The sequence below is a fragment of the Micrasema longulum genome, unplaced genomic scaffold, assembly GCF_059751315.1.
Source record: "Micrasema longulum isolate JH-2025_06_02 unplaced genomic scaffold, ASM5975131v1 h1tg000632l, whole genome shotgun sequence".
Lineage (NCBI taxonomy): Eukaryota > Metazoa > Arthropoda > Insecta > Trichoptera > Brachycentridae > Micrasema > Micrasema longulum.
Window position 1 is genome coordinate 508,438 of NW_028277828.1, and position 23,947 is coordinate 532,384.

The window sequence follows — 23,947 nt, forward strand, 5'->3', positions numbered from 1 at the left end:
AGACGCTTGATTCACGCACGGAAGGTTCCGGGTTCGATTCCCGGTGAGAACACAAAAATTAAAATGTGATTTTTCTCAAGCCTGGGTGCTCTGTGATGTAATTCACCACTGTAATTAGGCCTCCTGGCCTGTTGTGGTGCAAAAAAAAATGTAAAAAAATGTAAATGTACAGGGCTTATGAGGCTTATGGGCTGTCATTGGCTGGTTTAAGTGGCCACTTTACACACTGTGTAACATTCACCATTTTGCCTATGTTTGAACATCCATATTGTAATGAAACCAACTGGTCCAAGAAGAAGTTTAAAAATTGAAAAATTGTTTTCAGGCGTTGCCTAGTATGTGAAATAATTCAGTCAGATGAATCTCTTCGCAACAATAAAGGTTTCAGCTCTTTAACTTCGGGCGGCCTCCGTGGTGTAGTGGTCAAGACACTTGACTCACGCACGGAAGGTTCCGGGTTCGATTCCCGGTGAGAACACAAAAATTAAAAATGTGATTTTTCTCAAGCCTGGGTGCTCTGTGATGTAATTCACCACTGTAATTAGGCCTCCTGGCCTGTTGTGGTGCAAAAAATGTAAATGTAGATGTTCAAACATAGGCAAAATGGTGAATGTTACACAGTGTGTAAAGTGGCCACCTTAACCAGCCAATGACAGGTCATAAGCCCTGTAAATGCCTTGACTTCCATATTCCCATATTTAAGGTATTCTCCATCCCTGTTGTAATTTGTTTAATACACTAGTTTTAGTCAATATTCGTATATAACCACTTACCGACTTTTTATGTCTACCGGTTTCGAGACATACCCATCTCTTCGTCAGGACACTCACTACACCAACATGCAAATACTAATACACTTTCGCCTATACCATCACCATAGTAAAGATAGTATTTACGAAAAAATACATAAATTACATACAGAGTTATTTGTATATCTTCGTGGCAATGTTTAGTACTACTACTTTTTTTCAGTTTTTTTTTGCTGTTTACACTTAGACAATGGTCGAGTCCTGGGACATAAAAATACTATATTATCCAGGTGTAAACGGACTTAAAATAACGTTTACTATAGCCATTCTCTTTTGTTTTATTAGTTGCCAAATATACGGTGTCTTGAGAAAAGGACGCGAGTAAATTTTACAGCGAACGTTATTCCTATTTTTTTACATCAGCAACAACTGTGATTCACGCAGTAGAACATGATTTCATTTCCGATTCGTTAGATCCATTGAGAAGATGACACTAGATAAAGAGGAATCATCATTCGACTAATTGACGAGACAGATCATTGTACGACCGGGAAGCAAAAATGAAAATGATTATTTGAATTCCGTATAAGGCACACATTTATGTATATTATTTATTCCTCGATACACCAAACCTTGTCTTGAAACTAAATTAAATTAATCGCAAAATTTGGGGACCTCCGCGGTGTAGTGGTGAAGACGCTTAACTCATGCACAAAAGGTTCCGGGTTCGATTCCCGGTGAGGACTTAAAAATTTAGTAAAATATAAAAAATAAAAATACTCTAGTAACTTAAATTCTTTTAAATTTTTACCCATTTATTTCTTTTTACTGGATTTTTGGTAATACTGAAATAATATTGAATTCAATGCGTTTTTTAAAATCGCATTCCTACATAAGTTCAACCCTCTGGTAGTGAGAAGACCGGAGTTTGACGTTTGCAAAAAGAATGCCATATTTGAAAAAATATGTGTTTTATGTTTTGGAATTCTCAATATTCAATAACTCAATATTTGAATATTATCAATTTTTAGTTTTCGAATTTAATCACAAACAATTACCTAGGTACTTAGATCAATAAAAAGCCTTTTTTTTCAAGATAATAGTAGCCAAACCAACGTTCGGGCAGGACAACGTCTTTAGGGTCCGCTAGTTAAATTATAAACTTACATAGTTTGAATTCAAACCACACTCGAAAAGCTGCGACAAATAACCTAGCTGAGCTTCTGAATTGTAATGATACACGAAGAGAGACTGTTCAATTCATTATAGGGACGATCAAGCTGGCTAAGTTATTTTTCAACGGTGGTACTTAGCTCTTTTTGTTTTTTTTTGTGTCAACATTTTGGCAATTTTTGCTTTTTGTTAATGCAATATTTTTAAGTGTAATTTTATTTTTTCTCATTGTGTTTTTATTTTTATCATTGCTATCTGGATCTTTTCTACCCCTCCTGTTGGAGAGAGAGTGATTAATTTGAAGAATTTTATTTTTTTAAAGTGACGAGACTTTGCTTCATATAATGGCCACACTGATGATTAAACGTCAAAAAATATACACACGTGAAATTAAACATGATGATTTTAATCAAGAACATTATTGCATCCTTAAGCATTACCAAAAACACTGAATTAAGTTGAATTGACCGAGCTGCATTAGTTTTATATCCATTTTTGAAACAGTTTTATACACCTTTTGGCGTTTAATCACGTGTGACCATCATATTATGAAACAAAGTGTCGTCACTTTTTTAAAAAAAAGCAACGTACAAATAAGTTGCATATATAAAAAAATATAATAATACGTACAATAATACGATAATCATTTTTTTTTGTGTGAGAAAGTGTTTGATACTTTATTGTAATAGATAAAGAAAATTAAGAAAAAAACTTTTTTTATCCATCTACTATAATTTTAGGTAACTAAAGATTTTTTTTTTATCAATATCCCTACAGAGATGAGGTGGAATTTTTTCAAATTCAGGATTATGGATATTCGAGCGTTTACAGGGCTTATGACCTGTCATTGGCTGGGTTAAGTGGCCATTTTACGTACTACAACATTCCCCATTCCGCTTATTAGCGAATATCGACACAGGTAACATTTTTGATTTTTTGTATATATGTTATTAAATGAGAAACCATTCACAAGCGTGTTGGAGCGCCATCTATGTATTGATATTGAAGTTAAGTAACTAAAGATTTATCAAGATCTCCAGTTCACTTTGTAACAACAGGAGTACCGCAAGGATCAATTTTAGGGCCATTGTTGTATCCACTTTATACAAAAGACGTTGAAAAAATAATAAAATCGTGCGGGTTATGGGCTCATTGTTATGCTGATGATACCCAAATATACTTTTTCTGCAAGCCGATGGATAAAGACAATTTACAATTAGCCATCACTCAGTGTATAGGTAAAATAGGTGACTGATGGCTGAAAATCGACTTATCCTTAATCCATCAAAGACAGAAAACCTTTGGGTTGCAACACCAAGAAGGCAACATACTCGAATGTTAACAGATTCCTCTTTAAACACTGGACCTTCTATTATTCCTAATGTCAAGCTTTTAGGCGTTCATATTGACGCTGAACTTTCGCTTGAAAGACAAATCAGCAAGACAGTCAGCGCATGTTTTTACCAGCTAAGGCAAATTAAGTGTATTCGAAAACATCTACCTAATGAGGCGGCCCGTCTCTTAGTAAACGCATTTGTGATATCACGAGTCGATTACTGCAATGGAATATATGCTGGCCTCCCTAAATATGAAATGGAACGATTGCAGTCGATTCTGAATGCAGCTGCTAGGCTGATCTTTGGTGTATCAAAGTACGATCATATTACACAGTTGCTTCAAAGTCTGCACTGGCTACGTTTTCCTGAAAGGGTTGAGTATAAGCTGTGTTGGTTAATGTATAAAACAATGCATAACACGGCTCCTCAATACCTTAAGGAACTCTGCATTCCGGATGAGTTGGCAGATGGGCGCCTCACTCACCGCTCAGCCTCCTGTTCTGCTGTAGGGAAGGTGATACTACCCCAATTACGCAACCAGAGTTCCAAATTTGGTGATAGAGCTTTTGCAATAACGAACCTTCGGCGTGGAATGCCTTACCTTCAGAACTACGAAATTGTGCAACAGAATCGCTTTTTAGAAAAAAATGAAAAACTCATTAATTTGTGAAATCGTTTCCTGATTTGAAAAGTGCTACTGCTTAAAAGGAATACAAACATAATACATATGTGTATGGGTAATTTATAAAATTAGTGTGTAAGTGAATAGTAATTAAGAGTAAGCTGATAGAATTAAGTATAATGTACAGCGCCCTTGAAGTGATTATTCACGAAAACGGCGCTATAAAAATTGTCAAAATTTATTATTTATTATTATTAAAGAAAAATCAAAGAGATTTAAAAAAAAAAATGAAAACGTTTAACATTTTACTGAACATAATTAACCTATATTTTATAGGTCTAATGGTGTTCTAACACCACAATATCTTTTAACGTCTAGTGTCTGGCCACCCTGTATATGACTGGTACTGAAAGAGTTAAATTATGCAGCTCATATAATGAAGTCATTCGTTTGAGATATTCTCAGAATAGTAAGCAAGGATATCATCACCATCTCGCCTTTTGAATGAACAATCTTTGTCCCGTGGCAACAAAGGGTTTATTTATCAAGATCGAGACACAACTAACAACACTCCTTGTATCAGATCGGGTACAAGCAAAGGGTCAACTGACTTTGGTGCGAAGAAAAATCCTATTCTTATATTTAAGAAAGTCAATGATATACTTCGATCGGTATTCAGCTGTCGGGAGCAGGACCGCATTGAGAGATCCAGAGCCCCCAGGCCACCAGGAGTCGGGGCCCCCCCATTTGGTTTTATTTTTTGACTAGGGTCCCCCCGATGTTGGGTAAATAACCTAGTATTAAAAACTACTGTATCAAATTTTAAATTTTTGCTAAAATTATGGATAAAAAATGAGATTTAAACAGATTTTTGAAAAAATGAATAGAATATTTTTACGTTAATATTCACATTTTTAGTGTCGAAAAAAATGTTCTAATATCAGCACTCATTTTTCACCTATTTGATATCTATTGTATTCTTCCAGTAGCCTTTATTTCAATTTAAAATAAAATATATACCCACACACAGAACCATGCCTTTTTGGGATTTTTTCAGTGTTAATGTAAATTTTTTTCTGTATTTTTTTTATGTATACCTACCTATTTTAAAATGCAAAGAAAATAATTAACTGAGTAAAAATTGTTTTTCAAAAAATGAATGTCGATAAATGGAATGTGATGGTTTTTGAAAGAAATGAATGCATGACTAAATGTAAAATCACTGTGAATGAGGCTAAACTGAAACATGTAGAGGAATTTATGTGTCTGGGAAGTATGTTTACTAGGGATGGAGAGACTGAGAAAGATATCGAAAGGAGGGAGAGTGGCGGAAACAGAGTGAACGGTGCAAAATAGTCGACCTCGGCAAATAAATTTCGATCTGTTAATTTTGCCGCAAGAATGTGCGGTAAAACTACGTACGCTAGATGCACAAATGTCGAGATCCATATACTACGTAAGGCAAAATCGAGAAAGAAGCTCTGCGTTGGTTTGGACATTTAGAGCAAATGGATCGCGAAAGAACGGCCAAAAAGATTTGCGATGCAAATGTTGATTGATCCATAAATAGAGGAAGACCGAGAAAGACATGGCATGACCAAATCTCACAAATAATGGAAGGTGGACATGTCAAAAATCGAAATAAATGGCGCGTGCATGAGAAGAATGTATAAATGTAGAGAAAGCGAGATCTGTATGCAATGACAGAGTGATATGGCGTTCTATCCTCACTGCCTACCCTTATTGTCATGGCAGTTTTTATTAAGAACCTATCGAGCTCGTGCGCTCCTAAAGGTTCAGGGCCCCGACAGCCGGTTCGCTATGATTATTATTCTTTATATATAGGATTCAATCTCTTATAATCGTCAATAAATAAATTACAACTATTAAATATGAATCAATAAAATATAAAGCATTAAAATAAAAATGAATGATTATTCAATTCATATCATTAATTATCAAACGAATAAATTTGAATAAACAACACGATTTAGAACAAAAAACTAAAATCAATCAATTAAAATCAATAATCACAAATCTAATGCCAAGCTGTCTTGTCCTGAAAATATTCTTCGACTCTTATGTAGTAGCTCTTTCCAAACAGTCTGTGCTTGACAAAATCTTTAAATTTTTTTGTTGGGAAAGCCTGAATTTCAAGAGGCACCTTATTGTAGAATTGAATGCAAATTGAGGCAAAAGAATTAGTACCGTATTATTAATCCGTAATAAAAATTAGGATGATATGTTAATAACTACTTTTAAAATACAAGCTGTCATTGGCGGATTTAGGTGAGTTATTAAAACAAAACATTATCAGTATATCACAACATGGACGGAGAACATTTTATAGATGATAATATAGAAGTCTAAGCATTTACAGGGCTTATGACTTGTCACTGGCTGGTTTAAGTGACAACTTTGCACAATGTGTAACATTCACCATTCTGGCTATGTTTGAACATCTTTACCCCTTCAATACTTCCATCTGTGGATCTTTGTGAAGTTATTGAGCTGAAACCTGAATGTTACAAATGTACACTGGTATAAAATGGCACTTAAACCTCCTAAAATAGTACAAAGATTAATTATTAATGTAATTTTAAAGAAACTCTCAACATTCAATACGGAAAGTCTAAATAAAATATTTAAGGTTCATACAGTAGACACTCTTTATAAAATAAATTATATTATGCAAATTTATAAAGAAGAAAAAATAAAAGGATTTGAGATGAATAAGTCTCTCAGATACCAACATAATATAAAAATTCCTAAATTCCCCCAAGTCATGGTCAAAATAGATTTGTCTTCAAAGGTGTAAAATTATAATAATCATCCCAAGGAACTAAAAACTATAAAATAATAATATGTCAATAAATAAATTGAAAGTAAATCTAAAGAAATTTTTTGAACACGTGTAAAAACTACATTAAATTTTAATTACTATGAATGTATTTTTTAAAAATGTTTTTTCTTTATATATCCTATGTTTTTATTTTTGTCTCGTGTACTCGTATTTAAAATTATATAAACTCTTATAAATAAACAACTATTACAGTGCAAGTCACTATCCAAGCACAAGAGTTAGTCTCTTTTTTTTGGAGAGTTAAAGTGATAACATTTACTAGATGTGTAAAAGTAGATATGTATAGAATTTTTTTAAAAACGTGTGCCTTTTATGAAATTTATTAATAAAAAAAATACAAAATAAAAAAAAGATCATAGGTGTAATATATTAATATTGATAACTCCCGAGGGGACTGAATCCAGTTATTGCCTTCAAAAATTTGGACAAACTGTTGACAAAACATTATCGCTTAAACCAACTGGTCCAAGAAGTATAAAAATTTAAAAATATTTTCAGATGAATTACACCCGCGTCAATAAAGGTTTCAGCTCTTCAGCTTTACAAAAACCGACAAATGGAAAAATTGAAGGAATATGGACGTTCAAACACAGCTTAGAATGGTGACTGTTACACATTGTGAAAAGTGGACACTTGCAGGTATACAAAAATGAGTAATTCGTAGGTGCTGAGATGACTGATCAATTAGTTATTGCGAAACAGTTTAACCAATACCTACTCGTTAAAAATTAATAATTTTGATATTTAAATTAGCCAAACAATGAAATTATTTTGGTACATAATAAATATTAACATAAAATCCCGTTTCAAGCAATAATAATTAATTTTATTCTCTGGCATCTATCACACGGAGTACATTAACCACGAAAACCTGTCTATACAAAATCTAATAAATAGTATTTACTTTTAAATCTGACAACTGTTTAAATCATAGACAAATTATAGTGCAATATGTTTCTTTATACATTGTCAGTGCGAAAATACTATTAATCATTCTCTATGGTTCCATCATTAGAATAATTTAGGAACGCGCGGGGCGCCCAGTGTTGTGTAAACACGATTCTTTGTTGTCATAGAAGCGTCTTTAAGATCGATGGATAAAGATGGTCGTTTCAAGACAATATCGACATCAGTTTACACGGAAAGATGTAGATTATGATATTTACTAAAAATACCTTCACCCGTGAAGACATTCTTCGTCATTTGGGTGATTTGCAAAATGACAGGATTTAAATTTCGATTGAAGATGGTTTAGTTATGTGGGAAGAAGAGCATATTGTAGTATTTCTAGTTATTGTGACACGTATCACAATCTTAGATCGTCAAAAACATTTCCATCAATGGAAGTTAGAAAACACGTCATAGCAATCCAAAACCAAGCTGTTACGAGGATGCGCAGTCTAACATTTCTTCATATAAACGTATTCCCGTATTTTCTTCCTCGATTATGATGATCACTAGACAGATGTTTTTTTACACACTAGGTATAGATATCGACTATTGGCGTGTCCCTATCGTTTGTTTTTTCGATAATTGTATTTTATAGGAGCTAGGACCATCCAAAAACCCTTAAAAGCGCCTAGTGTTATCTGCCGTCTTCGGGCGTACAGTCTGGTCTACATATGATAAGTATTTTTTTAAATATTAGGACATTCATTTATTATGTTTGTACTACTTTAAGACTAAATAAAAATTATTTCAAAAAAGAACGCACTTCATATAAGCCCAAAATAGTATCCGAGATTTTTTAGATACTTCTCTTCACTTCTCCCTTTTCAGTTTCCAATACCCCAATAAACGTGTTCTATTTCGCACCATTGCAGACGAGGTTTTATGGCCACTGCAGAGCGCCAGACGTTCCAAGAAGCCAATAAGTGTGATATGCAAATTGAGCGAAGGTCGCTGGTCGCTGGGTTTACGGCAAACGGAAGGCCGCGCGGTAAACCAGACGTGAGACGCATCGTCGTAAAAAAAAAAAAGACACCACAATCTGCATTGTAGGTGCGTGGCCTTAAACCGGCTATGTTAAGAAATATCACACCAATCCGGGTTGTGGTCCCGTGGCTAGTGTCTCGGACTCACGGGCCAAAGGTCCGTGGTTCGAATCCCACTCTACTCCAACTTGATTCCATTTTCTAATAGTGAGTTATTTACAACTCGTTGAAAATGGCCCTCAAAATTAAATATTTGGGTAAATCATAAGAACGCAAATATTTCTTTTTACTAAAAAAAAAAAAAAAATCCATATGAGGGCTTTTGATAAATCGAAAGATTACAAACGCTTTTAGATTTCTCAGGGAAAAGGAGAAAAAGCATGATTTTTTCAATCATCATTTTCATTTTTTTTACAAATACCAAACGATGTGTGGGTGTACTGCATCAGTTGACCAATTGCAGTGTATCTCCATTTTATCACATGAAGGCAAAATGGAGTTTTACGCTTCAGCCGACGCCGACGGTCCGTAGAAATAATGGAATATTATATTGAGAATGCACTTTTTTTTCGTTTATAATGGCGTTTGTTCTTGGTAATATTAGTTACAAATTTTGAATGGGAGCAAAACAATATTACAGAAAACGAGACAGATAAATTAGATAAAACCTTATACAAATTGAAAATACATGTGAAAACAAAAAGTGGAAATGAAATAAAATAACACATCGTTTATAATTATTTTTTAAAATTTATTTATGTTATTCTAAAAATATTGTTAATTTAAATAAAATAAACTATTTTAAGACGTCACTCCCCATTATGTACGCAAGAATTGTTTATTTCTTTAGCGTAATGGGAAACATTAATGTAAATATTTGTATTTAATTAATGTAAAAAATTGTATTTTTATTTGTTATCTAAATAAAAAAATAAAAAATTCTTAAAATAAATAGTTTACTCAACAATATTTCGAGTTTGTCTGAATTTTTGTAGACAATGACTAGATTTAACTTCATAAGGAATTATTAAGATTAACGTATTGCAACAGAGATGGAAAACATTTTAAAGAAGGCAATATGGATGTCTACGCATTTACAGCTCATGAGCCATGTAAAAATACCTAAATTTCCATCCTTTCTTCTCTTAAATGTTCAACTTTTCTGATGTAATGTGATAATTCATTTACGTTAATATTTTCGGAAATATAATCCAGACAAAAAACATGATTATCAAACTTTAAATGTGACTGAAATTGAAGGTAATTTTGTTTTTTTAATAAGCATCTCTTATAGAGATAAATAAAAATAAATCAAATCTATTTTATGTCCACTGGTCTAATAATAATTCATTTTAAAACAGGTTTGAACCAAGAATAGTAATTTATTTCACATTTGCAGGTTTTTCAATTTGCCATTATCAAAACGACCCATTGTTCCATAGATTTCCGTAAAACTAGACATATAATCGATGAAAAATGTAGAAACATAATTAATCTTCTTTAAAACGTGTTTTTAAAATATATTCTTCACATAAATTATTGTTTAAACATTAAAAACTTTTCCAATAATATTTACAAAAAAAAATATTTGTAGAATTTAATGCTTAAAAATTTAGACTTCCATATCCCCTTTTCAAAAGTTTTTTCCCTCTCTGTTGAAATAAACTTAAAAATATCGTCATTTCAACGTAACCATCATTCTATTTCTGCGCCTAATTGTGCATAGGGCACTGCATTGTTTCACCAATCGCAGCGTATCTTAACCATTTTTGTTACACGAAGGTAAGATGATCAGTCTTGTGCTTCAGATACCAGTCCCGGAACTCCAAAATACTCTATTGTGAAAACGCCCTTTTATTATTTTTATTTTTAAATCCACCGAGTATTTTACAATTATAAAACATATGAATTACATTCCAGGGAGTTACAACAACTCAATTCGGGACTTAAATTTTTAAAAAACACATTTTGAGAACAAAAAAATAAATATTTCATATCAACCATGTCGAGAATCGAACCCGAGACCTCTTGCATGATAGACAAACGCGCTGACCATTACACCACGAGTCCGACGTAATAAACATTAAAAAGTAAAATTTATCTCAGTTTCTATAAATCGTTAATACGGTTTACCGATGACTGTTTCGTCCCATGGTCATTGGTATCCGCGAAGTAACCGCTGGTCACAGTTGCAATTATTTTTCCGTCAGTAATTTTATATCTTTAAGTGAAACGAATAGATGTTATCAATGCTTTAATTCTATGATCAACAAATAAAATACTTCTAATAAATTATCTTAAAATAAATCATGAGATACTTTTAAGTTTAAACGTGTGACTAGAGACTATTTTTATATTAAATGATTAATTTTCAAACAATACAACTGATTCAACAATGTTTTGAGTATGTCCAAATGCTTGCAGACTGGCTGGATTTCCTCCCTAGGGAGTTATTTAGATCCAAACTTGTTGCAACACAGTGGCCATTTTACACTTTCCACTTAAGCCAGCCAACGACAGGTCATAAGCCCTGTAAATGCCTAGGCCTCCATATTCTCTCCTGAAAAATGTTTTCCTTATCTGTTGCAACAAATTTTAATACAATTGATGTTTTCCTTGATTTCTCAAAAACTTTTTTTTTAATTATTATTTTTTCCACTACGTGTATTTTCTCTGTGACCGGGCAGATGAAGAATACAGTACAAGGGGAATTATTTTTTGTCTTCGAACACTCTAGCCACCTTCAAGCAACGCCTGAATCATGACGATACGAGTATATCCTTAGAATTCTGAATTCCCTGTTTCTTGTTGTTATATATTTTTATCTCTTTTCTTTCCTTGGTTCCTCTTTTTCTCTCCTTCCAAACTCATTATCTGATTCCACATTCCTCATTATTTAATATGTATTTCACAATGAACTTTTATTTTATAACGCCCCATTAAAAAAACAGCTGTTATTTTTTAGTAATTGGGTTTTTTTTAATGTATGTATCTTTTGACATATATTTTCGTTTTTTAGTACAAATTTTTGACCAATCTATTTTTTGGTTGGCTGGAAGATATTGCTTTTAGCAATAAGTAAGCCAAAGAACTTTTTCTTTGTACTTGAAGGTTTAAATTAATAAATAAACACTTATTTTTCATCCTCAGTGGAGAAGTAAAAAAGTATATGCATACATAAATATTTTCAAACTACATTTTTAAAATAGCGCATGTGTACCTAAATGTTTTTTCATCATTAGCACCAAACGAACGTGAAGTATTGCAAAAATACTCGTTCAACATACCCGAAAACCGTTTTAAAGACCGGGGGTCTTCCTATCGGTTTAGAATGAACTAAAAACTTTTTCTATGAATTTAGATGAAATATTGCAATGTAGAGCCACATTTTCAATCAATATTTCTTATCGACTATCCCAGGAATTAATGCTGGGACCTCGAGCATGTTAGACGAATGCGCCAAATACTATTTTACGAAGAGGTCTTATCTCCACTCATTATAATAGTCTTTATCTGGGAAAAGCCATCGACTCGAAAACAATCATCCAAGAATCCGTATTTTATTTCTCTTTATTAAAAAACATTTCAGTCGCCTCGGAGAAAAGATTTAAAAATTTATTTTGTTTCATTCATTAAATTGGTAATGCATTAATGTATTAGATCGACGGCCTTATTGTTTTAAGCAATATCCTTCGACATAACCTAAAAAGGTACTGATGTAAATTGGTAAGAGTTTGTTCAAACTTATATTTAAATTAATATAAAGCCTCCAGAAACAAATAATCGGAATAAAATTTATAAAAAAATTCAGTTAATTATATAAATTTTCAAATAAATTCGTTATTATATGACACTATTTTATAACACATAAATATGTAAAGTAAAGGCATTTTTGTACCTTGGCTTAGCGGTTTATTCACTGCAATAATACACTCGGAACTGGTTTCGATCGACAGTTAATTGTTTCAGTAAAGATTTAATACTTTTAGAAGGTTCTAGCGCCGTATAAAATGTTTGTAAAGCAGTAATTAGAAAAACGATAAAATTACCCACCTTTGATTCTTTTGCTCACTAGGTACATTCTGTCAGCATGAAATAAGATTACTTAACTTACTTACGACCATTTGCGACAGGAAAAAGAAGTCAAATTAAAAAGTACAAAAATTAATTATTAAAGTAATTTTAAAGAAACCCTCAACATTCAATACGGAAAGTCAATATAAAATATTTAAGGTTCATACAGTAGACACTCTTTATAAAATAAATTCTATTATACAAATAAAAAGATTTATGATGCGAATGTGTCTGGTTGTAGAAGTCGAGGAAGGCCGAGAAAGACATGGCATGATCAAGTACAACAAATTCTTGAAAGTGGTCATGTGAAAAGTCGGAATAATCGACGTGCGTGCATGAGAAGATGTATGAATGTGAAGGAAGCAAAGGAAGTGTGCCAGGACAGAGTGGTGTGGCGTTCTATCCTCTCTGCCTACCCCTCTGGGGAAATGGCGTGATGGTTAGTTAGTTAGTTAGTTAAATTTTAAAAAAAAGAAAAAATAAAAGAATTTGAGATGAATAAGTCACTCAAATACCAACATAATATTAAAATTCATAAAGTCCACACAAGTTTTGGTCAAAATAGCTTTGTCTTCAAATGTGTAAAAAATTATAATAATATCAATTAAAATAATGTACGAATAAATCATTTTAAAGTAATTCTAAAGAATTTTTTGAACACGTGTAAAAACTACATTAAATTTTAATTAGTATGAATATAATATTGTTTTATGTTTTTTTCTTTATATATCCTGTGTTTTAATTTTTTTTTCTCATGTACTTGTATATTAAAAATTATATAAACTCTTATAAATAAACAACTACAACAGTGTAAGTCACTCTCCAAGCACAAGAGATGGTCTCTTTTTTTTGGAGAGTTACAGTGATAACATTTACTAGATGTATAAAAGGAGATATGTATAGAATTTTTAAAAAACATGTACCTTTTATGGATTTTTTTTTTTAAATAATAAAAAAAAGTTGTTCCGTTTTCATAAAAATGGACAAAACGCCTTGCACTACTCATTTTTCGGATTTTTACGAAAGTACAAAAAATATTTAAATTTATATTTTTTAAACCTAACTTATTGTGATACAACTGGCCCATAAACAAAAAGAGTGCGAACAATTATATTCCAGGTAAGTCGACTTTTTAATTGTTTTTAAACTATATTCACGCGTGTTGCAAAACACTTTAATCAAATAACGGTATTAAGGATAATATTATCGATGTACTGTATGTTTTACACAAAATAATTTTAATAGTTATCGACTGCAAAAAAAGTTTTCTCGAAGAGGAGCCTTTTCTTACTTTATGCCTTAAACGACGTTGAATTGAAGAGAACCTAATTATGTAATCCTGATTATTATAAATAATCCAATTCCTATAAGTATACACAAAGCAAGAGATTCTTTCAAGATTAGATTTGATTTCTGCAATGTTTGAGGCACAAAAAACTGTCTCCTGAAAAGTAAGGCATTTTGACTTATATGATTGTTCCCCCCACCTATAGAATTTATTTATGCTTTATGAATTTAGTTTAAACATCTTAAAAAGCATGTTTTATAAACTTTAGTAATATTAAGTACATTTATTATCAAAATTTTTCAGTACCATTTTTGTTTGAAATAATTTAGAATATTTTAAGCCTTTTCATTTAAAACTTACATTTACATATAAGTTTTTAATTTAAATAATACTTGATGCACTTCCACTTATTTGTTTGACTAATTAGCGCTTTCACACTCTAATGGGCATTTTCAGACTGGTGAATATTATACAGTGTAAAGATAATTTACATAAAACTAAATATGTTCTAAGTGTAGGTACATTAAAAAAAGCATTTGAAAGAGATACAATACGCAATATTTAAATGGAACTTATTTTATTCCTTCGGGTAATTCGTTTTACGCCTCGTGGTCAACGCGTTTGCTTCCGATGTAAGAGGTCTGAGTTCAATTCCCGACGTGGTTGATATAAAATATTTATTTAGATAGTTTTTTTACACTATAATATTTCATAAGACTTGCACCTGAAGAGCAAGACCAATTATTTTCGTTACCTTCATGTAACGAAAATGATCAATTTACGCTGCAGTGCCCTTTGCACCATTAGGTGCGGAAAGGGAATAATAAGTCATTTTTTCTTGTAAAATGAGTTTCGAGACTGTTTTCTCTTCATTAGTAATCTGAATTATCTTTTTATGTTATTTTATATCTATTTTATGTCTAGTTTCTTATGAATATTATTGTTAGTTAATCAACCAAAATTTAAATATTGGCATATTTTTTATCAGATTTTGACATAGTATAATTCATCTTACTTTATTATTTTTATTTTATTCTAAATTATTTGTGAAAAAACAAAACGTTTTCAAATCGACTGACCCATATTTTTTACGATCGAATCAAAATATATTTCAATTAAAATAAACTTATTCTTAATTGGTTCGATTTTCCGTCAAGTATTATTAATTACATTGAGCATTATTTTACACTTTCAAGCTAGTATTCATTTATTTATGCTGAATTAAGTTAGTTCGTAACTTCTTAAGAACTAATATAAAGTATTAATAACATTACATTTTACCATCAAAATTTCACAATAACATATTTTTCAAATTATTTTTAATATTTCAATGCTTTCAATTTCATATATTTCTTCAGATAACTCATCGTACAACTTCAGTCTCATGTACAATGAGTTTTGAGACTGTTTTTCTCCTCGTCGGTAATCTTATCTTTTTTATTCCTAGTTTCATATGTATGACATTGTTTGTTTAATTTGATCATATTTTTTACTCATTTATCTCCTTAATTATTTTATGCATAAAAATTGCTATATTGTATTATATGTGTTGCTTTACGCGTTTAAATACCCTGTATGAGGTATTGGTTTAGAATTCCTAGCAAGGTTGATTTAAAATATTTATAAAAAAGTAATTATGCATTGAAATGCCCCACCTACTTACCCGGATCCGTTTTAAAGGTCCTGTGACCTTTCTTCAGATCCGCAAAAAAAAATTTACCTATAATGATTTTTATTTATTTATTTTTTTTTTCGGAAAAGGATTTGCGTTTTTTTATTTATTTTGAAAATTTAAATTTAATGCTTTCAATGCCCCTATCGCCGTCAGAGCACCTAAGTATAAAGAATCAACTTAGTAATTTACATTACAAAATTTTATAATCAATGGAATATCATCATCGTAAGACTGATCATCGTGTCTTCGTGAAACAAAGGACTACTTATACGGTATCCTATGCACCGCCAGGTGCGGATAAGAGAATTATGGGGATATGGATATCTGTAGTTAAAATAGGAAAATACGTATATTTTTTTTTACTTATTTATTGCATATTTTATTTTAAGAGAATTTGATATAATAAACAACAAAAAATGTCATTAAGTATTATTTTTAAAACCTTGTAAGTCTCTTACCTGTTTGAAGTTTTTCTCTACCAAGAAAATGAAGTCAAAATTGTCTAAGTCCTCATAGAACGAATCTTCAAAACTTGCTTATCAGGAACAAAACTATTTAAGTTTTATACAATGATAATATTGATTGGCACAGAAGATTCATCACAGTTTGAATATTGATTTGAATGCAAAGATTTTAAGTAAGGAAACTTTAAATGAACACTCTTCACAAATTCACAATTATTCCAACCTAGAATAATATAACGATTTTAAGATATTTAATAAGATTTTTGTGAAAAATTCTTAATAAAAGTTGAATTTGAGACGAATTTTATAAAAAAGAATATACCCCCGTTTCATATATTTTTTAATTGATTTTCTAGCGGTTGACAATTTATAATCGCACGTAATTTTTATTTATCACATTCACGCAATTTGTTTACAAAATGTATGAAGCGAATTGCAAAACACTGATATCATTCATTCAATGCATGAATACGCGTGTTATCATTTATAATTTTATTAATAAGACTGAAAAACAGTTCTAAGAACAATAATTAATGAAGCATTTGATAAAACAACATAATATTATGTAATTTTTTCTTATATATTCGTGTTAAATATACCAGGATATATAATAAACGCGTAGAAAATCAAAGATATCAATCATTATTTTTCAAATGTTGTAGACATCGTTTCGATATATAAAAAATAAGGAACGGACAGACCACAGCATGAGAATAAAAAATGATTCTCTTAATACAATTCGAGTATGGTAAATCGTAAAATTTGTTTAATATTGCACTGTCATTCAACGAAAGTTTGACAAGTTGTTTACGAGTTTGATGCCGACATACCGCGTACCTTGTATCGAATCACCGACCGAGTGCACGTCTTTTCCTAACGGCGCGCAATGCGAAACTAAATTATGAAATGAAACTTGGTTCCCGGTAGATCACTCGGAGGTAGAGCCTTCGGGCCGGGGAAAGTCAAGGGAGATAAGACGTCTGGCAAAATAAAGACACAAAGAGAAAAGTGAATACTTTATTAAGTAAAATACATCCATTTTCTATGACAAATCAAAGACTTTTTATATACGGCCACGCTGAAAGCCCAGAGCTGAAACATGAAATTGCATAAAAACATGTTACATTACTTAAAACAACATTTTTAATATTAAACTTTTGAAAATTATTCGTTTTATATTTTAATACGACATGAAATACTTAAATAACACTGTTTGATGTAAAGCGGTTTTAACTTTTAAGCGCTTTTTCGAAGAACCATGTGTCAAATAAAAAAAAACTCCCCCCTTTAAAATTGGTGATAATCTTGATACACTCAACCAACGAGTTATGGGAAAAGCTAATACTTCAGATTAAAAAAAAACTTTACTTTTATACACACTGGAGAATATCAGGTTAGAAATTAATATTACAAAACTTTTAAAATTACCGTTTTATCACGCAGAGACATAAACCCGTGGAGAGTGGTTAACAGATAACTTTTAAAATGCAATCTGTTTGTTTTTAAAAAAGGAAAGAAACATATCTCATTATCATTCAAGAATAATCCAAATAGGGTCCATTTTCCATTGTATTCAGATATTAAAAAAATTACGATAGAATTATTATTTAATATTAGTACAAACTGGACACAATATCCTCGTTTGCGTGGTTTTATTTTTTTATGATAAAAATTTCAAACACAGAATAAATTATTCAGATAAAATATTTTTATTAAATATTTTTCAAAAAAACAGCTTTGTTTTTAACCGCTTATTTTTAATTTTTTCTACCGACCGGTTTTAAAGCTACATATGTTTTTTTATCAAGGTATACTTTATTTTATTAAGTTGTGAATCTCCTCGACAATTCCCATTTTTGCAAGAGCAACATGAAAAAAAGACTTTACTTATTGGCTTGTGTTGTTTTGATGTATCAGATAATATTTAGTAAAATAGGATAAGATTCATTATTTAAGTTTACCTTGATAAAGAAGCTTGGATAGCTTTGAAATCGGTCGATAGAAAAAATAAAAATAAGTGGTTAAAAACAAAGTTGTTTTAAATTAATTTTATTTTAATGAATAACCACAATTTTAGTGTTTTAAACACAAATTTTACATATATTTTTTATTTTATTGTAAAAATGTTTCATGGTGGGTACAAGATAAAAATGGAGGTTAAACAATGGCGTATAAAATTCGAAACACATAGTTGGAGTATTTAAATAAGATAAAATATATTTACTTCAATTAAGTTTTGATAATTTTGGGTACGATTATTTCTGACAAATGTTTGATAGGGATGATATACGTCTTTAAAAAGACAATGCCTTAATATCCATTTGTGTTATTTGTGAACTAAAATAACTTAAAACTTTATTTGTGTAGGTAAGATTTATACGAATTATATTTTTTCACCTACTTTATAAGGAGTATCCAGTGCTTTAACAAAACTTAAAGATAATCTATTCAAAAGCTCAAAATATGAATATTATATAAATATTTTTTTTTGCAATTTACATGTGATGACTTTAAAAAAAAAAAAAATACTGAATAGGAACTAGGGACCTACAAATTTTCCTAATTTGTTGTAATATGTTAAATTAACAGCTCCCCGAGAGTTGAATTTTTGACAAAATTTTTGACTAACTAAAAATATTGTGTAAACCAGCCAATGACAGGTCATAAGCCCTGTAGATGGATAGACTTCTATATTACCTTCTCTTAAATGTTCTACACCTCTGTTGTAATATGTTAATATTAACATCTCCCACGGGAGTTGAACCCAGACCTTGTCTACAAAAAAATTTACAAACTCAAAATATTGTTTATCCTAATTAGCTTTATAGAAATTGTACTGATTATAATACAGTTTTATCATCATCGTTTGTCTATCCGCACCCAGTGGTGCATAGGGAACCGCATTGGTACTCCACTTGCAGAATATCTAATTTGATAAATGAAGGCAAGATGATCAGTATTACGGCTCAGTTTCAGTACAGGTACTATGAAATACTACAGTGCATCTCAATCACTCAAAAATATATTTCATTTCGACCTTGACGGTAATCTTACCCGGAACCTCAGGTCAGGTATTGTAAACATATATAAACTCGGATTAATGGCGAGTCGGACTGATCTCCACTCGATTGATTTTTTTAGAATTTTTACCAGGGTAGTCACCGAGTCAGAAGCACTCGTCCAGAATTATGGTTGTATTGTATGCAAGCCGAACTGTATTTTTTTCACCCTAACACTGGGAAAATACCATAGATTAAAAAAATAAAAATAGAACTGAATAGATCATTTCAATATTTTATCGGCTTTGGAATGACTATCCTATTTTTAGAACAAAAAAACTTAGTTAATATTACTTGTCATACACAATACTCGAATAATACATGTAAATGATTTAGAACATGACAGAGAGAAAAGGGAGATATAAATCACAATAGAAACATGTTCCTAATTGGCCTCGGAGTAACATGATATTGATTATTTTTTTATACTATCTGATTTTGATAAAACAGCATTAATATTTTATATTCCTCTTAATTTATCTAGTTAATCCTGGATTAACATTAACATATTCTAATAATCTCCTTTCATAATAACATCTCCTTTATCTCTCCTCCTTTCTTTTTTCCTCTTTTTTCCTTTTTCCCATTGAGTAATAGTTTTGATTTAAGGTAATTTATAAACAAATACGTTTATTTCTATTTTTATACATCTTAAGCTTTTTAATCTTTTTTCTATTGAATATGTTCTGTAACTAGAATTATAAAAATAAAACTTTTATTTCATTGGTTGGTTGGAAAAAATTGCCATTTGGCAATAAGCCGGCCAATGTACAAATAACATTATGTACAAAAAGTTAAATAATAAAAATAAAAAGGTCTCCTGAAACAAATGATTCAAAATAATTTAATATTAATTTATATTTGAAATATTTTTTTAGGCAGAAACAAATTACCAAAATGTTTGAATGCCTGAAATTCAATTTATATTTAATATTTATTATTTATTTACTTATTTTTCCCCATTATAAACAAAGATTATTAATAAAACATAATGCAACCTCACTGGGGTTAACCGTGCCGAGGACACTTAACAATATACTTTTTTGTATATTTTTACATGTGAGAATATACAAAGAAGACTTAATATACAGAGATAATTTACAAAATGTTCAGACAGTTTTAAACACTATGTATTTATGTTTATATTTAATTTATGTATAGCAACTTTCATTATTTATAAAACTCACAATAAAAGAAATGACTTAATTCAGTTTGTATATAAAATGTGTACGTCACAAGTACAACATTTTTTTATTTTTTATGTCAACACATAGAACTATAATATGTATAAACTGTAAAAAAGCTAAAGCTCTTATTACACAGGCCTGAAAATGGTACATGATCGTATGCATGATTTAAATTATTGAATATTGTGTGCTACACAAATCGGGTAAAATATGTGGTCAAATTCAGAAAAATTAGAACACGTCCTATTTTTGAACAAATATTTGAATCAAAATCGTAAAATTACATTCAATTTTTTTCTCTATTTTTTTATTAAAGAGGGGTTTGGATTTATACGAAACCAATACCCAATAGTTCAATCAACATTTATTAATTACTAGCAAAAAAAAGACTTACATAATTTTTTTAAAAATCATCGTTTCTTCTTTTTTGAGAGAGAGAGAAGTTTTTTTTGTCATTTTCTTTTTTTGCACCACAACAGGCCAGAGGGCCCAATTACAGTGGTGAATTACATCACAGAACACCCAGGCTTGAGAAAAATCACATTTTAATTTTTGTGTTCTCACCGGGAATCGAACCCGGAACCTTCCGAGCGTGAGTCAAGCGTCTTGACTACTACACCACGGAGGCCGCCGGGATAAAAAGTAGCATGTTACACTTGCCAGCTCTGCTTCTCTCCTTATGCAATCACGTCGATCGTTATGTCCGTTGCGACGTGAAAGAAACAAACAGACAGAATAGATTTACAATGCACCTATGAAAAATCTGACTTCGAGACACTGAGGTATAATAAAATAGAGATGACGCTTCATTTAACGCAAATTTGCAATCGTGTTCTAAAAGATTTCGGACAACATTGCCGTGCAAAACGCGCAGTAGAGTAAAAAAGAAGAACTGTTTATGCCGCTTACTCTGAATTCAAAGCTGCATATCGCGTTCTTTCGCACTGCTTCACATTTGCTTGGCGTATACAAGGAAAAACAGTATTTTCCCCAAATATAAGATATATTTTGCTGATATAGAGTCAATGTTAAATATTGATTGACACAACAGAGTAGACAAGTAAAGGGTCATTCATAAGAGGTGTAATTGAATAATGAACTTTAAACTTAAAATATAAAGCAAACTCTATTTTACATAAAACGGATATTTTTATATCATTGCTAATAATATTTGATGTTTTAAAGATAATGTCGGTCAAATGTCCACAAAAGAGTTAATCCGAGATCCAATTTTAATTAGTTCTTTCATTAGATGAGCAAAGTAGGGTAAAATATTTACTACCCTGGCAACACTAACGAAATGTTCATTTTCTTTTCTTCGACAATCTGACAGATGGAAAAGTAGTTCAATTTTTAAGAAATGTATTTGCTACTTACACATTCATTTGCTAATTACAATGAAATGTGATCCTACCCTGTTTCTTTGAGATCCTAGCAGTATTTCTACAGTTTAAAAAGACACAACACGGCATAGGTGAATTCAAATCAGGAGTTGCGTACTAAGCGTCTACAAAGAAACTAAAGGGTCAAAACGTAAAACTACTAATTTATGAGTAGTTTAGTCGCCTTCTGTTTGATGCTCGTATGCGGTTTCGGGACTATTACTAATTCTATGGTTTATACATTATACGAGGTTATGGTGTATGTATATCAACGCTTCGAAAAGAGGCAGATACGTTTTATTACTGATTTATTAATAAAAATATTAGGTATTGCAGAAATAATATAAATGTAATATATCTCAATGTTGTATGTGTGCATTATACGATTATATCTCTACATCCTCGCAGAATTTAATAAAAAAACACTTCATTATCATATTTACATTATATTGGTTTTTTTTTATAACGGGCAATTAATAAAACATTAAACTACGAAGATAAATAATTGACAGTTTAAAATGTACGTCAATTTTTCAAACCGAGAACATTAAGGTTATTTTTGTCTATGCCTTAGTTCGTGAGAGTTAAAACCAGTTTGGCGCGCGCTCATTGGCAGGGAGCGATGACATTCCTAATTCAAATTTAAATTTCTTCTATAATGGGCCGTGAAAACGTTCGTGGCGGGTGATCTACGGCGCAGTGGGCGCTATACACGCAATAAAAGTTGATACAATTAGCCCCGTTATATAGAAACACTAATATTATACCTAGGACCATTTGAAAACTACACTCTTCTACGATTTGTCGTCCTCGTCTCACGTTACCGTTCATCTTCGCCATACATACTTGTTTTACCATTCTTTCGTCGTCCATTCGTTCTACAAGACCAAACCATCTTAGAGACCCTTTTTTAATATTATTTTTTATTTATTTATTTTAAAGAAACAAACAGTCGACAATGATATAATTATCTTTTTTTTTTAAATACGGTTTAAAGACAGACCAGCGAAGTTTCTAAATAAGAATCATACATAATATTATTAAATTGTGTTACAACAAAGGGTGTGCTTAGGTGTATTTGCATGAGAGTAAGAGTAAATGTGTGTTTATGTGTATTAGTGTGGGAGTAAGTGTTCAGGTGTGTGTAAGTGTGAGCATCATAAAATAGTAAGTGGGATCGTATCGCAGCCAGAAATAATTCTCACAGAGACTTAATTTATTTTTAATAAATTAAGGGGCATGTAAAATATATCATTACATGAAAAAAAAGCATTATAGTTAGAGCAAGAGCGATAGAAGAATGAGTGCTGTGCATAGTTAGTGCTAAAGACTGGCAGATGGAATAAATACTTATTTCTGGTCACGCGAAAGGTGACATTAAGATGAATTTTGGAGAGTAGGTTAAAAGAGTCTACTTTATTATTTAATAATTTATGTAAATAGCATAATTTAGATACAGTGCGTATATTTTTAAGGGTAAAAAATCCATTTTGTTTGGTAGATTGGCTGTAAGTACAAAGCGTTTATTGTTTTTATAATTAATAATATCTTATCAATTATACTTGACTCAGATTTACACTCTCGCCTGATTTCATCATTCGTAACCATGTCATACATTGATGACTATGATCTTCATCCATAAAAATTGTGTACTGGCTCGACACTAAAATTAAAAACTGAAATAAAAATATCAAATAAACTAAGCCTTTATTGTTCAATGAATTCCATTCAATTTTTTTAAGCCAATCAACAGGCTTAAGTAAGCCCTAAGAGATTGGCATTAATTAGTAATACTTAATCTAAACATTCTTAAAATCTACTTAAACTAACAAAGTGTATAATAAACAAAAGGTATGTATATCGCATAATCTAGGCGGAAATGGTAAGTGTGACATCGCGAGTCAGGAGAGACAATAACACTTGCTTCTTAAATGCCTGCCCTTGCTGTAGGAACAAATCGACAGTGCCGTTTAGTGAGATTTCGTTCACTGTTCTGAGGATCCTTGGCAGAGGGGAAAAGAATCCGATGTTAATTTTATAATTTCTCATAGCAAAGACAGGATTGGTACGCAAGTTACGGCGAGGTACATTAAGATTAAATCTGTTACATTAACAAATATTTCTCTGAAAATAACTTATT

The 23,947-nt window shown here is 31.1% G+C and overlaps 1 protein-coding gene across 8 annotated transcripts in view; it reads right to left on the minus strand.

Annotated features, from left to right (window-relative positions):
- Nucleotides 1–23,947, minus strand: part of Ntan1 (N-terminal amidohydrolase 1) — a 292,280-nt gene that overhangs the window by 168,378 nt on the left and 99,955 nt on the right. The window contains exons 1-2 of one of the 8 annotated variants that reach the window (XM_088229054.1): nt 17,017–17,065; nt 16,174–16,402 (exon numbers count right to left, since the gene is read on the minus strand). The exons of 2 other annotated variants lie outside the window; for them this stretch is intronic. The gene's annotated coding sequence lies outside the window, so the exon portion shown is untranslated. Of the gene's footprint in view, nt 1–16,173; nt 16,403–16,880; nt 17,066–23,947 lie in introns of those variants that run through there. 5 more of the 8 variants (XM_088229055.1, XM_088229056.1, XM_088229058.1 and 2 more) reach the window with 5 other exon arrangements.